Here is a 17,175-nt window from a genome sequence, read left to right on the forward strand (position 1 = left end):
TTAAATATCATTTATTTCACACCTATGGAAGGGATATGAAGTGGCAAGTGGGGAATATAACTTACTCCTTTTTCACTCACGATAAAACCAAGTGTTACCACAATATTAAAGCTCTTAACATCATTGTGATTTACTCTCATTTGAGAAGTCAAAAATTTTGAAAGATTTGATGGTTGATCTTGGAGATGACAGGGCCATTAGAAAGGATAAACTGCCTAAACTTATTTGTGTGAAGGAGGTTTGATTCCTTTTATGGAATGCATAGAGGGTCATGATGAAAGGGTCTCTAGTCAATTTGTCAATTCTTGGAAGGACCGATGGGTAACTATTAATGGAATCTCGTTTGAAGTTGGTGAGGAATTCATTGTGAATGTCATTGGTATTTCCCTAGAAGGAAAGAATTAAAGGAAATAGGCAAAGGTTGTAAATGAAGCAAGTTTGAGGAATTTTTTTAATCACATGAGGTACTTAAATTCTTTCATGGTGGGTTTCTGAGTGAGCAACTTCTACAACCTTGGGACATGGCTTTGCTATTCCCTCTGCAAAGTGCTTTCTCTCTCATGAAATCCAGGATGACCAATACATCCATTTCGTCTTAGATTTCTATAAACTCTCTTGTTTCCTCAAATTTCACCATGATCAACATGGAGGAAATGCCCATGCAAACATGTATATGATAGAAAAAATAATACTTCTACCAGCCCCCAACTAATTTGGAAAGCCTTCTCTATTGATGCATTGAAAGGAGAGGCTTGGTTTATTTGTTTAAAATATAACTAATGAGAGCTACAACTTGATCCTAAGCAAAATGATTTTGGAAAAATTGGGTATAGAAGATTTTTGAAAAAAAATTTGGGTAATGGTAAAGGATTTGGGAAGATTGCAGATCTTAACATTTGGAAAGAATAGGTTGAAATTTAAATAGATTTTATTTGAAATTTGGAGATTTAGATAAAAAAATCATTATAAATAGATTTTTGTAAGATCTTAGGAGAAGAATAGTATGGTTTGATAAAGGGATCAATTTTATTTAAGTTTAGAATTTAAGTAGAAAATTGTGTGTTTTGATTTGTGAACAATTTTATTTTTATAAATTTATTTGAGTAAAATTTAGTCAATGGGCCTCTTATATGAGAGGTCTTGGGTTCAAATCTACTTAATCTTAATAAATTTACAAATAATTAATGACAAAAAATAATAATAATTAATGTTAGCTTTGGCCTATTACCCATCAAAAAAGTTAAAAATTAGTCAATGGGCCCTTGGTCTACTGTTGAAGTTGAATGGTTGAAAAAGAGCTTGCCAAGGATCAAGTTTTTCTGAGTGCAAGACTTTGACACCATAAGGAATGGGGTTGGGATCATGCCTTGGGTGATTTTGATGACATGAATGCCCCTCAGCCCTAAGCCAAAGAACTTTCAGGCACAAGTGGGCCCGTATTGAGTTCCTAAATCATTTAAGTGGTGGCACTAGTTGGTAGCTTACAGGCCTTGCGTCTTCCCTGGGCTATCTCATAGGTCTGAACCCTCCATTAAAAACAAAAGTGTAAAATTTAATGATCACTTTATAAAAAGTTTATAAGGGTTTTTTTTATTTAAATTTATCTTTTATTCAAGATGTTTTAATTTTTTTAATCTAAAATCATTTAATTTTTTGAAGAATAGTATATAGAAGTATTATGTACTAAATTATTTAGCTGCAAGATTAATGTTAATAATCATATTTTTCTCACCGTTTGATATCTATCTATCAATCAATATGTTCGTCTAACTTTGCATCGTCTATTTCAGTGTCAACTTTAGAACTATATAAAGGGAAATTAGAATATGATTAAATCTATATATAAAGTACCTCAAAATGATTGCAAATTGTTTGTAGCTTAATGCATAACCCATTTTTAGATTGAGACAAACATTTAACAATAAGTCTATTCTTGCTAGTTCAAATCTAGATGTGTTATATATTCAAACATATGTAGAGCCTCTATGCTTTTGGCATCTAATCTTGGTCTCTAACTATCAATTTTATCTATAGAATAAGATTTAATTTTATGTATATATTATTTTAAAATAGGTTACAAATTTGCAATGAAAATATTATGATAATTTTATACTGCCAAATAAGCAATAAACTAGATGGAAATGGGTTATAAAATAAACATGAAAGTTCCATCAATAAAGAATTAACTAATGAGAATCGTCTCAACAAATAATCAATGAACTAGACTTACTATCCTTCATCTTAGGCACTAGATATATAGGCATGAGAGAAAATACAAGTACACATATTTACAAAATATGAAACTTCTACTTTCAACCTATAATAATATCTACCTTTTAAAAGATCTTCTCTATCTTATAAAAGATTTCACTTAATTTTTTCCTTTAACATTTTTTTATATGTTGAAAATCAAATAATAACTTACAAATTATCATAATTATATTCAAAACTTTCAGCAACGCTAGATTGATAATTACAAATTTTCAATAAATAATTAAATATGATGAATGAAGAATCAAAATATGGACTCAACGATTATAATAAGCATGTAAAATGACTTCACAATATTTAAGATGCTACAAAATCAATAAATCTAAATTGCAAGAGATATAGTTAGTGCACAATCAACAAAGATTCAAGTGGCTTTTTTAAATGTGACATGGTAGAATTTAGAAATACAATGACTCTAGGTAGGTTAAGGATCTATTGAATAATATGATTGAAATTCAATATGAAATTGATAAACCACATAAATATTCTAAGCATAATAGAAAACAACTATGATAAATAAATTGAATGAATAATAATATTTAATCAATAAATAGAAAAATTGAGATTATATAAGAATATTTTTTATGTGTCTAATTTTTTCAAAAAGATTTGATGATTGATATTGCTCAAGTACGACTTGCTGAGATGTACATTTAATGATAATGCACAATAGATAAACATAATTGAATAATTGAAAAAAAAAGGAAAGGAAGAAGATGGATGAGAGAAATGGAATGAAAAAGGAAACTAAAAAGAAATAAATGAGATGAGTGGGGAAAATTAATGGAAGAGAAATGTGATGATAAGAAAAAAAACATGCAAATGATAAGATTTTATATGTTTTTAACTACTTGTACTATCGAATTGAGCCTATTATGGAAATGATATGAACTCATTTAGACATGGACGAGCCAAATGAATCAACATGCCAGTTGTAAAGAGCCCTAATTCACATGAAACTCAATGTCCTTGATGATATTAGACAATCATGTCCTATGATGAGTAATCATACGAATAAGAAATAATCCACAACTAGAAAAAAGTCCACATATCTCATACTTACATTTGTAATCAAAGACATTCCAGAGATAAAATCTCTTATTAGAGAGATCAAGTAAAAAGATAAAAGACATGTCACCAAAACATTTATAACTTTACAATTTTAGGAATCGTAAGTACACAATAATATGGATCATGTTCACCAAAATTATATTTAGAGTTAAAATAGTTTTCAGACAATAAGAAATAGATTATTTGACCTTCATTTCTTGCTTGTTCACCATGAAGATGTGTGACTACTTCTTTGATGAAATCAATAGTTGTATTATTTCCTATTCTTAGAACACACAAATTATGCCCATCATACATATCAACTAATTTTGAAAAGATTAATTATTTAGATAATGTTTGATCTTCATTCTAAATTGGATATATAGAATGAAGATTACTATCAATAACTACATCTACTTTAACACTTGCATCAAGTAGTGAAAAATGCATTTGATCAAGTCATTTCCTAGAAGCTATGAAGAATTAACAACTACAACTTCTTCAACAATTTCATATTATTTAGTGCAAAAAATATCTTATCTTAATTTCCTAGATGTAATGATTAAAAAATACTATTACCTAAATTATCAAAGCTTCTTCAACCCTTGTATTTTTTAGTGCATTTGGAATAAAGATCAAATGTTGTAGATACCAAGTCAATATCTCAAAAATTGGTTGAGATGTGTGATGGGCATAATCTGTGTGTTCCAAGAATGGACAATAATACAATTTTTGGCCAAATGAAAAAAGTAGTTGCAGATCTTCGTGGCCAAGATGTAAAGAATAAAGATTAAATAATCTATGTCAAGTGCCTAAGAATTATTAGTCCCTGCTTATTTATAGGCAGGGTACTAATGTTTTTTTTTTTACCCCCCCTCCCTATTCATTTTTTACAACAATTACTCTATTTCTAAAGTTATTCTTAAAGTTCAACAAACTTTCTATTTTAAAATTAATTTATGTTGATTTATTACCTTTTTCTAATTGGTCCATTACATTTTTGGTGGGGTTTATTTTATTTTTACATTTCAAAAAATACAATATTTTCTAACATGCATTAATGAATTCATTAATTGCGCTCTATCTTTTACATATTTGTGACAACTTCATTATTAATTACAACTTTATCTTTTGTATATTTGTCACAAGTTCATTAGAGTCATAAAATAATTAAAACTTTATCTTTTAAATATTTGTCACAAGTTGATTAGATTTATTAATAAAAAATCATGTTTTTATCTTTCACAACAAAAATAATGTCTTATCAATATTAATATCAAAATTTTTAGTTTTGAATATAGTATTTAAAAATGTTAATTTATTTTGTATTATTTTAAATTTTGGTTTTATATAAATCAATAATTACTAAATTTGATTTTTTATTAAAATATATTATTGCTATTAAGAATTGTATTGCTTTATATATATAAACTTTACTAAAAATCTTAAATTTCTTAGTTAAAACTCTATTCATTCAAATCTCGCAATTTTACAATACATTACATTATGTTGTATATTTGTAGACAATGTGTAGTCGCCACATTATTCTATAAAATTAAAATTTAAAATATTAACTAAAAATCTAAAGTAAATTTGCTAAAATTTATAAATTCTCTTTTCAAAACCATAATTTTAACAAATATTACGTCCAATTTGCTTCCCTAGATGCAGGGACTCCAGCTCTCAAAGAGCTCTTGTTTCATATATAAATATAATTTTGGAGGACATGATATGACCCACATTATTGTACTTACAATTCCTACTACTGTAAAATCATAAACCCACATTACCACAAAACATATTCTTGGTATCTCTAAAAAAAGCTTAAAATACTTTTGTATAGAAACATGAACATCAATTTCAGTGCAAAATAAATATTTAATGAGAATTTCAAGTCATTTACCTGTCTATGCCCCATAGTCTGATTTTTATCAACAAGAGAATAAGTAGGTCGTCAATCAACAAGATATAACGAGAAAGGCACATACTTTAACCCAAAGCCAATTTTCAAGCTTTGCACTACTCAACATTTATAGTCTTTCCATGAAAGTCTCACTCATCCTCTCTACCACTCAATTTGTTTTGTGGAGTATATGGAATTGCTTTCTCCTAGAAAATTTTCCACATGCTTATAATAGTCATCAATTACCATTGACAAACACTTACCACCATTATCCACACTTTAAAACTTTACTTTTCTATCTATTTGTTTCTCAACAAGAATTTTAGATTATTTTAAAATAGAAAAATAACATGTTTTTCTTTTGAAAATTAAATCTATAAACTTATAAATAATCATCAACAAAGAAAAAAAAGTGGGGAGATTTTCCAATAGATGGTATATCTACAGGAGCAAAGACACCAATATGAATTATCTCAAAAACTTGATTAGCTTTAGTACTTATAGATTTAAATGATATTCTATGTTGCTTAAATATCACAAAGATCAAAATAAATAGACTAACTAAACAACCACCAACCATATTTTTATTTGTCAATATTTTGAAACCCTTCCACCAATATGATTGATTGTTTTGGTGCCACAACTTACATGATGCATAGTTATTACCTACATTAATAGAGTTACAAAACCTATATAAGTATCAAGTCTAAGTAGGGTACTACACCTATCATTCCTATAGCTATAGAACCAAAATATGTCTAATTTAATTGCAACCACTCTTTTCAAAAGTAATGTATGCACCCTCAAATTTTAGATTAAAAAATAAATTTCTAACTAAACTATGGAAATGCAACACATTTTTTTAGGGTTCTAAGTCTTTCATCATCAAAAATCATTGTTATCTCTCATGGGCTTACAATTTTTTTATTATTTTTGAGGAAAAATTCACCACCATGATGAGAAAAATATACTCAAAATCAATCCTTATGAGGAGTTGTGGTAGGATGCACCTTTATTCTATTTACCAATAGTGAGATCATAAGTCGCATTCTAAAAAATAATAAAAGCATTAGTAACTTCATCACCATAGGATTTGTCCATAGAGGAAGCATAATCATTTTACACTCCCATTTAAGATGCCTCGTGCTTTTGTCTACAATTCCAATACCTTAATCTACTCTTACTAGGTGTATTAGACAATACCTTGGACTTACCACAATATAAGTAGATTTGTCCTTTTCACCCTTTCTCTACAATGTACACTAATTTAAATGATAAAAGAAATGTTATTTTTATTACTTATTAACCAACCCATTCAATAGCTTGGAATCTCTTTTTTTTTTTTAATTAGAGTACATTTTGTTAATTAAATTAGTATCAAACTTCTAAGAATTATGTTTTCTATGAAGTTAATAAAATCTAAAAAAATGCATATATATATATATATATATATATATATATATATATAATACACACACACGCACACACATTCTATTTCCCTTATCTTCTTTTCAACTCCTATCTTCCTATGGCACTTTCTATCTCTTAACAAATACTCTCTCTCTCTCTCTCTCTCTCTCTCTCTCTCTCTCTCTCTCTCTCTCTATTGTCTCTATTCACTCTATATATTTGTCTCTTCCATGTTTCTATATATCCCTTTTTTTTGCCTCTCTTTATTTGGCTCCCTCCTTTTTCACCTTCTTCCTCATCTTCCTCTTGATCACTATCCTTATCTTCATCTCAATCTTGTAGGATATATAATAGGAAGAAGAATAGAGAAAAATAAAGCACAGATACTAATATACAAAAGACAATAATTTTACACATTAACACATCTTTATTCATATTGCAGATCACAAATTAAATTTGTGCAAGCTACATGCATATTTTCTATTTTGGAACTTGCAATCTTGAAAGGAATTACAATATTTTAAATCCAATAGATTTTCTTATGATAAAACACATTTTAGAAAAGCTACATATAATGGAAATCTAGAGTTCACTTCTACTTTAAAAAGTTTGAGGAATATACTAACTGTTCTATATTGCATGCAATTACAGTGGGAATGAATAGTTTTATTTTCTAAATGGGTGGTGGAAACCAAACAACTAAACCATAGAATTTATTGATTGTAGAGGTAAATAATCAACTACATGTTGTCAAGGAGAGATTGAAGTTGGTAAAATTGAAGTTTCATGATTGATGGGAAGAATCAATCTTTGTACTCCCCCTTGATGCCAAGACTCACAATTCAGTCTAAGAAGTCTCAATCATACCCATGCACCTCATAGTGAAAATCTTATGTCACTAGTCTCATAGAAATTGTTTATTAATTTCTCTCTTTCATGAGAGATCGTGAGTGATGCAGTGAGAATCTGAGAGTACCCCTACCAGAGGTAATCTAGATCCATGGAAATAACCACACGGTGGAAACACAACAACAATGTAAGATCTGATACCAAATTCTCATGACTTTATTCATAAAATAATTGTTTACATGCAATATGCCTAACTATAAGGCCTTCCAAGTTAGGTCCAAATATAATAGCAATTACAAAATAGTTCTGCAAGATCCCTCAAGATCCAACTTAACATTAGCTAGTCCAAATCCATGCTCTAGCAAAAACCTCTAAGGAATATCTCAACTTGTGCTCGCAAGCCCGCCAAGAAATCTCCTTATTTCCTAAGCCTTAGCAACTAGCCCCTCTCAAAATTTTCTCTTCTTCCACATCCTCTTCTCCAAGCTAAATGATTCTCTTAAGACTTCACAAGACACCCCTACTTATACCCAACTAAGTGATAGGTCAGCAGCCCAATACAAATTAAACTAAACTATTACATTAAATGCCCATGTAAACCACAAGTCAGCTGTAGCACAAATTAAATACATATAACAAAAATATATTCCAAAGTTGGCTCACACTATAGAAAACTCAGGCACCACAGAGACCTAGACATGACCAGGTGTCAAAAACCTCCAACGAGTATCAACAACTCTCTCAAGCATAATTGAGCCCTTCATCAACCAAGCCAACTCAGGCAACACTACTGCCAATTTCCCAATGCAAATGAAGCCACAGTATACATTGAGCTCCACCTTTGGTGATCAAGTCCCTTCAATGACTGAGCTACTCACTACAACTAGCATCACTGAGCTCCCAGTGCATGCAAAGTGCCTTCAATAATTGAGTACCCCCTCCTTCTTTGACCGAGTCACATATCTTTCTTTGAAAAAGTTCCCCAACTCTAAAGCCAAACCACACCATCCTGTAGGATTGCCAACAAGCCTAGGATGCTCCTACATTAGACACCCCAGGTTCAAAATGATGTTCTTAATAATTGGGTGAACATCTTCTAGGATTCAATAGATAAATCCCAAATTGGTTCTTTGCATACATATCTCCAAGCCCTCAACTTGTACACTCTTTCCCTTGATCTTCTTCTACTTCTTCACATCTATCCTCAATGTTCCATAGGTATGCCTTCCAAACTGATCTCTAACCCTCTCATAATCCTTCAATTCAACTTGACTGCCAATACTCAAGTTCCTTCTACCGAGCTCTTCATTCTACAAAGGAATCAGGGAATGCTTCCTGCCACCTTTCACAATTGAAAACTCTTTCTTGACACAATCATGCATATCCCTGCCATCAAACTGCCAAGGTCTACCAAGAAAAAAATGACAACTATTCATGTCTATAGTATCACATAACACTTGATCCTTATATTGCCCAATCTAGAAATCAAAAAGGCATTGCTCCCTCACTTCCAAAGCATGCTCACCTTGCAACTAGCCAATCTGGATGTCTCGTTCTTTTCAAACCAAGTTTTTGAACCATCTCCTCAGCAAAAAGGTTGTTAGTACTACCATCATCCATAATCACCTTGCAGACTTTACCACTAGATTTACAAAAAGTCCTGAACAAACTAGTCCTCTAACAAGATTTTGTTGTCCCCTAACTAATTGGTACTTGTCAAACTAGTAAACTCTCTCCTTTCTCAAGTTCACTGGTAGAGTTTTCAGCCTCATTCACAATAGTACTTCTTCTATCACCAACCTTAGTAAATTCATAAGATTTGTGTCTTGCTTCACCAAATCTATAGCAAGTACCCTTAAACTCGCCTCTACCTATCCTTCTCTTATGATCAAAAAGTTTTGGTTCATCTTTTGCACTTGGTTTAGCCTTTGTTGAGTAGTCCTACTTCTCCTTCCCTCTAGAATTAACTTGAGTTTTCCTCTTCAACTGATCTTTTTCCTTTAGGCCACACTGATAAGCATCCTCAACCAAATCAATCTTCAACATGCCAACCACTATAGAAGAATATTGATGAAACCTATCATGGAACAATCATTATATTGTCACTGATGTTGAACCTACTACTTACTAGTGAGACAATTGCTAATTTGGTATGAATGCTATCATTTGATTGATCATTGAAGAGGATTTGAAAAGAAAGGATAACAAGAGTACCTAGAGAAAGGTTGAGCTATACAATATATAAAAGGAGTACTAAGACCATGTAAGACTTTGACGATATAGTGTATTGTATATCTACTTCAAGATATAATGAAAGGATAATCAAGCAAAGAAAAAAAAAAGACTAAGAAAAGAAATGTGTCTGCCAAGCCTAATCGAGACAATAATGGAAGCTGAGCAAGTTAGTGTAGGCTGAGCAGAAAGTTAGTTAAAGTCAAGCAAAGGAAATTCAGTATGTGCCAAGAAAAGAAAAATCTAGTAGGTGTCGAGAAAAGGAAGTTTAGTGTGTGCTAAGAACTAGTAAGACTTAGTATATGCTAAGCAACCTCGTGTTGACTAAGCATCATAAGATAGTTATTGTTGTGCAAACAACATATTATTGCCGAGTGCTAGTAAAATGATTTTGATTGAAGATTTGACAAATCTGAGCTAACAAAGTTGATTTCTTGAATTTTATGAAGAGTGTGGAAGATAAGTATGATGAGCTAGTGGCATAGAATTCAAGATAAACCATTTGAAGATGAATTTGAAGAGGATTGTAAGAGAATTTTTTAGAGGGAACAAAGTGGAAAAGAGGGTAGATTTGATGAATTTGACCTAACCCTAAGATGGAAAATTTTGGTTAAGCAAAAAAAAGATCTAAATTATCTATTTATGGAGATATCAGTCTTGAAGCAAAGTGTCATAGTGAAAATCAAAGAGAGACAAGGATTCTTGTGGTGATGCTGCATTTGGTGGCCAAAGGAATGAACTTGCAGTTGGCATAGTAAGCAAGAAGGATTAAGGAGGTGAAGGCTTGAAGGGTGAAAAAGTTGTAAGAGACAAAAGATATTGAATGCCAAGTAGAATGGAGAACTGAATAAGAGATCTGTAATCTACAAGTGAGTTGTTTTGTTATCAGATCTATTCCTATTATAACTTTCTAATAGCTATATTAGTACAGATAAATCCTTTGGATCAAGGTTGACCTAACAGTCATGAGTAAATACTTTAACAGGGTGACATTCTAATGGAATATTCTAAATTCCTCTAACAAGGCTTACTTCTAATAGGGTGATTGAAATCCTTTAATCAAGGTTGCATTTAATAGTGTGCATTGTAACCTTTAATGGGGTTGGCTCCTCACAAAGTTCACTTTAGAAGAGTGAAAATTGGTAGCATATTATTGATGGTTTTTCCCAAATTGGGTTTCCACATAAAATCCTTGTGTCAAATTGTGTGAATAATTTTGTGGTATTTCATGTTTACATTTATGTACAGTTTATTTGACCTAAGACAATAATATAATATGGTTTGAGATATTAGATGATCAATGCATGCACATGTATTTGTTATGTACTAAAAAGTTTTATCTATACATTTGGACCTTAGATAACTAATTCACCCCCTCTCAATTATTCTAAAGTACTCCAACAATTGGTATCAGAGCATTTGGTGCTTGTGAATGATTTTTTTTGAAGGTACTTAAAGCTAAAGATCAAGATGTATAGAAAGGAGGTGCCCAAGTTAAGCAAGGAAAACTTTCCTACATGGAAAACTTTGATGAAGCTGCATGTAGGAGGTCTTGGAGATTATGTGTAGGGAACTATCACCACTAAATATGTTGCAGTAGTTAGAGCCCCACATGTTGAACAACTCAAGAAAAAGAAAGAACACAATCAAGAAATGTTTGAGATTGCATCTTCCCTGAGCTATTCAAAGTTTGAAGAAATCAAAACATGTACCACTTCTAAAGGAATGTGGGATACCTTACAAAAGATCTATGGAGGAGACAAGAAGTTGAGAGCCAAACAAGAAACTCAAAGAGGAAAATTTTATGAAATGAGAATGCAAGAAGGTGATACTATAGTCTAGTATTGTGCAAGAATCAAAGATGTTGTAAATACAATCAGAGATGTTGTAAATACAATCAGAGGAGCAAATGGAGTTATTGAAGATGAGACTATGATCAACAAATTGTTAAGAACCTTGTTGCCTATCTATGCTATTAGAATTTTTTCTATACAAGAACTGAGGTGTACTCCTGGTAGTGATCTGACCCTTGAAGGATTGGTTGGTAGACTCACTACATTTGAACTTTCAAATTTTGAAAATTTCAAATATAAGAATATTGATTTTTCTTTCAAAACTAAGATAACACTGAAAGAACATAAAGGAAAGAAAAAGGTCAAGCATGTTGGTAGTGATAGTACACAAATGAGGAAGATCTCAAAGAATTGGAAGCACTCTTGGCTAGGAGAGTTCACAGAAGCAAAGGAAAATACAAAGTTAAGTTACCCATCATATGTTTTAATTATAATGAAATTGGTCATATTTCAGCAAGGTGTCCTGAGAAGAAAAACAATAGAAATGAACACAAATTCAAAGGTAGAAAATGAGGGTAACAAAGGCTATAAAGGCAAGGGAAAGAAAGCTTGTAACCTTGCTAAAGAAGAATTAGATGGCCATAATGATGAAATTGTGTATGTTTCTAGAAAGATCATTCAGATGAAGATGAGGCAACTACATTAGTATCTTATGTACCAAAGGTGAAAGATGGATCATTGACAATGGATGTTCTCATCACATGACTGGTGGCAAAAGTAAGCTCATAACCCTTGAACATTATAATAGAAATAGTTTTAGATTTGGTAATGATGCACCCTATATAGTGAAAGGTAAAGGATCAAGAAGATTGACAAACAAGATCATGTGTGACAATGCTTACTATGTAGAAGGACTTAACTATAATTTGTTGAGTGTGTCATAATTGAATAGTTCAAGATACAAAGTTGAATTTGAACATAGGAAAGATAAGATCTATGATGTTGATGGAGAACTCATTAGAGTGGATATTAGACTAGAGGTAATCTATTTTATCTTGATAGGAATGAAGCTACTTGTCTTGTTGTACAATTTGATGATGTGTGGCTATGGAACAAAATATATATCATGTAAATTTTTACAACTTGGTTAGTATCAATGAGATGAAAAGAGTTAGAGGTTTTCCAAAAATCAAGAAACCCAATAATGTGATTTCCAAACAATGTCAATTAGGCAAGATGACAAAGTCTAGTTTTGAGAGTAAGACTCATACTTTAAAATAAATTTTGGAATTAGTTCATATTGATCTATGTGGATCAATTGATGTGCAAAGATACAAAGGTGAGAGGTATTTTTGTCTATTTGTTGATGATTACTCAAGAATGATGACAATTATGTTTTTGAGAGAAAAATCTGACGCCTTTCAAATGTTTAAGTGGTATCTAGCAAAAGTTGAAAAGGAAACCGGTAAAAGCTTGAAATGCCTGAGATCTGACAGAGGTGGAGAGTTTACATCAAATTAATTCAATAACTTCTACAATGATAGAGGAACCAAGAGACAAACTTTTGCATCTAGGACCCCTCCACAAAATGGGGTAGCTAAAAGGAAGAACATATATGTGATGGATTGTGCTAGAACACTGATAATGGAGAAGAATGTTGCTTTAAAATACTGGAGAAAAGCTATCAACACAACTATCTATACCTTGAACTAAGTACAAGTCAAGAAAGGTACAAATTTCACACTTTATGAATTATAGTATGGATACTCACCCAATGTCAAATATTTTAAGGTATTTGGAAGCAAGTGTTACATTCTTAAGGACAACAAAAATGGTATACTTGATGCAAAAAGTCAAGAAGGTATATTCCTAGGTTATTCCACAAGAAATAAAGCTTATAAGTGTTTAAATCCTAACACTAACAAAGTTGTGGAAAGTGCAAATGTAAAATTTGATGAATATGCATAAATACATGAAGAAGAACAAAATAAGGAACCTGAGAATCAAAAAAAAATTGTGTACTACTATGAAGGCATGTTTGTTGATGCTGATGATATTGTAGCTACTGATCAACAAGAGTTAGTGACTATTGAGTCACATACAATGGATGTCAAGTTGCATTTAGGAGTTGAGATACAATCAAAAGTTGAGCTGCATTCTAATGCTGAGATCAGATTGCATGAGTGTATTGCCGAGTTACCTAATAGAGAAGTACATAGTGAACTTGAGATTGAACTTCATGAACGACCTATTGTTGAAAGAAGAAAAAATTCAAGATTATTAAAATATGTCAAAAGAAATCATCCTACAAAATAGGTTGGGCTAGTGACAAGGAATAGATTAAGGAATGAGAAATGTTTTTTAAGCATACATGAACCTAAATCAGTGAAGGATGCATTAGAGAATGAAGACTAGAGTCAAGTCATGAAAGAAGAAATTGATTAGATTAAGGAGAGAAAAATTTGGACACTAGTACCTAGACCAGAGAAAAAGAATGTTATTGGAACCAAGTGGGTGTATACAAATAAATTGGATGAGAATGGTGAAGTAACAAGGAATAAGGCAAAGTCTAATAAGAAGGGTTCTAAAGGAAAAGTCTGATACCTGGATTTTGGCCAATTGTCACTATACTATCTCTTGGCCTTTAGTTCTTTGTAGTGTGTCTCTTCATGGGGTTTCAGGATCCCAGTCAAAACCTATTTTGTGGTTGTAGTGTTCTATTTTATTTGTATTGCCACAAAGGTCACATTTTTTTTGGTGACTTGTTTCACCTTCAATGGTTGTTTCATATAGGGTTTTAGGTACCCTTCAAAACCTATTTGGGGTTTGAGGTGCCTGCTCAAAACCTATTTGTGTGGCTGAAGAGTATTGTGTTATCTATGATGCCACCTTGGTCATTGTGTCTTGTTCGGTAACTTGTTTCACCTTAGGTTTGATGTTTTGTTTGGTTTGGGATTTCTTGAAATTTGTTTGATTTGTAAAGGGTTTTAGGCTCCCTTCAAAACCTATTTTTCTTATCAAAAAAAACAAATAAGGCAAGATTAGTCTGCAAAGGTTATGCACAAGAAGAGGGAATTAACTATGGAGAGACATTTTCCCCAGATACATTAGAAGAAGTAAGAACTTTATTTGCTTATTATTCTTATAAAGGATTCAAATTTTATCAAATGGATGTTAAGTCAGCATTTCTGAATGGTATACTAGAAGAGGAAGTTTATTTTGAACAACTTGAAGGATTTTTTGATCCAAACAATAAGAACATGGTGTTTAAACTGCACAAAGTTTTATATGGCTCAAAGCAAGCTCCTAGAGCATGGTATGAAAGATTACATAACTATCTTGTGAAGATTGGTTTTGAGAAGATTGATGACAAAAAAAAATATGTACTTGAAGATAGAAGGAGGTAAAGGAATTTTACTAGTTGAAATATTTGTTGATGAAATCAGATTTGGAGGACAAAATGCATTTTGTAAGACATTTGCAAATGAAATGATGAAAGAATTTGAGATGTCTATGTTTGGAGAAATAAAGTTCTTTGTTGGATTACAAGTTTATCAGATGAAATATGGTATTTACATTACTTAGTCCAAGTATGTAAAGGAAATCTTGAAATTTTTTGGTATGGAGGATTCAAAACTAGTTAGTACTCCTATGATGACATGATATAAACTATCCAAAACCAATGATTCTACTTAAGTAAATCAAACATTGTACATGTTTATGATTGCAAAGTTGTAATATGTAGTTCACAAAAGACCTGGCATTGCACTACCTGTTGGGATTGTTGTAAGATTTTTTGAAAATACTAAGGAGAATCACTTAATGGTTTTTAAAAAGATTATGAGATACTTAAAAGGTACATAAGACTATGGTCTATACTACAAGAAAATGACAAATTTGAATTTAGAGCCTATACAAATGTTGATTGGGCTAGAAACATTGATGAAATAAAAAGTACAAGTGGTGGAGCATTTTTCTTAGGAAAAATATTGGTTACCTGGACTATTAAGAAACAAAATTGCATTTCATAATCTATTGTTGAAGCTGAATATGTGGTTGCTACAATGAATTGCACAAATATGGTGTGGATCAAATAGTTACTCAAAGGAATGAAGGAAGAAATCACTAAACCTATGGTAATTTACTATGACAATACAAGTTTTATAAACATAATTAAACACCATGTGGTACATACAAAGACAAAGCACATTGCAATCAAGCATTATAACTTGAGAGAGATTGTTCAAGACAAATAAGTGAGAATGGAATATGTGAATACAAAGGAACAAATAGTTGATATATTCACAAAGGCTTTACCTAAGGAAGAAGGAAGAGTATTGCCCTACATGAACTGAGTTGAACGGCCTACTTTACAACTTGATGCAGTGGATCTTACTTTAGGAACTGCCTAAAGTAAGGAAGCAACTGAAATAAAAGATTTATGGTCACATGCAAGGTAACAGAGAGATTTGCATTACCAAGTATGAGGGTGAATTAGTACCAAATTAGAGAAAGATGTGAAAGATAAAGAGGAAAAGTTACATTAAATATCTAAAGAAGAAGAGAGATTGTAGCCCATAGAGAAGAAGGAAAGATACTGACAGAGTGAGAGATTTCAATGCACGATATTGAGTTTCTTTTTGGTATTGTTGATTGTATTGGTTTGCAAGGGAGATTATTGAAGAAGATTGTTGAAGTATAGAAATAAGGAATATTGATGAAACCTATAATGGAACAACCATTATTTTGTCACTAATGTCAAACCTACTACTTGCTAATGAGGCAATTGCTAATTTGTTCTGAATAGTATCATTTGATTTATTGATGAAGAGGACTTGAAAAGAAAGGATAACAAGAGTACCTAGAGAAAGGTTGAGTTATATGGTGTATAAAAGGAGCACTAAGGCCAAGTAAGACTTTGATGATATAGTGTATTGTTCATCTAATTAAGGCTACAATGAAGTATACTTGAAAAAAGATAAGAAGAAGACTAAGAAAAGAAATGTGTCTACCAAGCTTGACCAAGAGAAAATAGTGGAAGCTAAGCAAGTTAGTACAAGCCAAGCAGAAGGTTAGTTGAAGCTGAGTGAAGGAAATTTAGTATGTGTTGAGTGAAGGAAGTTTAGTTTGTGTTGAGCACTAGTAATACTTATTGTATGTAGAGTAACCTAGGGTTGACCAAGAATCAAAAGATAATTATTGCAAAGCAAAAAACATGTTATTATCGAGTGCTAGTAAAATGAGTGTGATCGATGATTTGACGAATCTGAGCCTACAAAGTTGATTTCTTGAATTGTGTGAACTATGTGGAAGATAAGTGTGATGAGATAGTGGCACAAAATTCAAGTTAAACCATTTGAAGATGAATTTGAAGAGGATTGTAAGAGATGTTTCTAGAGGGAACAAAATGGAAAAGAGGGTAGATTTGATGAATCTGACCTAATCCTCAGATGGACAAATGTGGTTAAGAAAAAAAGATCTAAATTCTCTATTTGAGGAGATAATAGGCCAAAAGAAAAGTGTCATAGTGCAAACCAGAGAAAGAATATGAGCCTTGTGGTGGTGCTTCATTTGGTAGCCAAAGGAATGAACCTATAGTTGGCATACTAAGAAAGAAGGCTTAATGAGGTGAAGGCTTGAAGGGTGAACAAGCTATTAGAGACGAAG

Source organism: Cupressus sempervirens, chromosome 2 (assembly GCF_028749045.1).
Source record: "Cupressus sempervirens isolate cs-2001-9-10 chromosome 2, ASM2874904v1, whole genome shotgun sequence".
In the NCBI taxonomy this organism is placed as follows: domain Eukaryota; kingdom Viridiplantae; phylum Streptophyta; class Pinopsida; order Cupressales; family Cupressaceae; genus Cupressus; species Cupressus sempervirens.